Below are 1,064 nucleotides of genomic sequence, written 5' to 3'. Positions count from 1 at the left end.
TGCAGCTGTAGGGTGGAGTGTCCTATATATGTCTTTGAGGTCAAGTTGGCTGATTGTGTCCTTTAGGTCTTCTGTATCTTTGCTTAATTTCTTTCTAGATGTTCATCCTTTACAGAGAGTGGCATGTTGACATCTCCTACTATTATTGTGGAACTGTCAATTTCTCTTTTCAGAGCTGTTAGAGTTTCTTTTATGTATTTTGGAGCCCTGTCATTGGGTGCATAATGTTTATTATGATTATGTCTTCATGATGGATCATCTTCTTAATCATTATATAGTGTCCTTCTTTGTCTTTTATTGTGGATTTTGTTTTATAGTCTGTTTTATCTGAGATTAGTATTGCCACTCCTTCTCTTTTTTGGTAGTTGTTTGCTTGATATATTTTTTTCCAACTTTTGATTTTTAAAAAAATTTTTTTATTGTACTTTAGGTGAAGGTTTACAGAACAAATAGTTTCTCATTACACAGTCAGTACGTGTATTGTTTTATGACATTAGTTAACAAACACACAACATGTTAAAACTCTCCCTTCTCGACCTTGGAGGAACTTTTCTCTTAAAAAATATGGAACGCTTCACGAGTTTGTGTGTCATCCTTGCGCAAAATCCATGCTAATCTTCTCTTTATCATTCCAGTTTTAGTATATATGCTGCCGAAGCATACACTCCAACCTTTGATTTTTAATAAATTTACGTCTTTGTTTCTAAGGTGTGTCTCTAGCATATTGATGGATCCTGTTTTTTTAATCCATTCTGTTACTCTCCGTTTCTTTATGGGTGCATTTAGGCCATTTACATTCAGTGTAATTATTGATAGGTGTGAATTTCTTGCCATCATTTTGTAGTGTTTATTTTTTTTTATGGTGCTGACATTTTCTTTCTTCCTCTTACTCTCTTGTACTGAATTCCTTTTGTTCATGGATTTTTTTTTTCATTTCTTCTCTTTTTGTAGATTTTGTTTTTACTGAAACTTTATGTTTTTCCTCTTTATTTTTATGAGTAGGTTTGTTAACATTCTTTGTGGTTACCATGAATTTTACCCTTATCTTTCTAAGTTTGAAGCAG

At 32.5% G+C, this 1,064-nt stretch overlaps 1 non-coding gene across 1 annotated transcript; it reads right to left on the bottom strand.

The window, feature by feature from the left end:
- Positions 1-558: 558 nt before the first annotated feature.
- LOC111819257 (U6 spliceosomal RNA) lies at positions 559-661 on the bottom strand. The gene has a single exon (XR_002822993.1). It is a non-coding gene; the product is annotated as a U6 spliceosomal RNA (small nuclear RNA).
- Between the last annotated feature and the right edge of the window lie 403 nt (positions 662-1,064).

This window comes from Trichechus manatus, unplaced genomic scaffold (genome assembly GCF_000243295.1).
Source record: "Trichechus manatus latirostris isolate Lorelei unplaced genomic scaffold, TriManLat1.0 scaffold00335, whole genome shotgun sequence".
In the NCBI taxonomy this organism is placed as follows: Eukaryota; Metazoa; Chordata; class Mammalia; order Sirenia; family Trichechidae; genus Trichechus; species Trichechus manatus.
The sequence above is the reverse complement of the archived record's forward strand: the minus strand, read 5'-3'. Positions and strand labels throughout refer to the sequence as shown.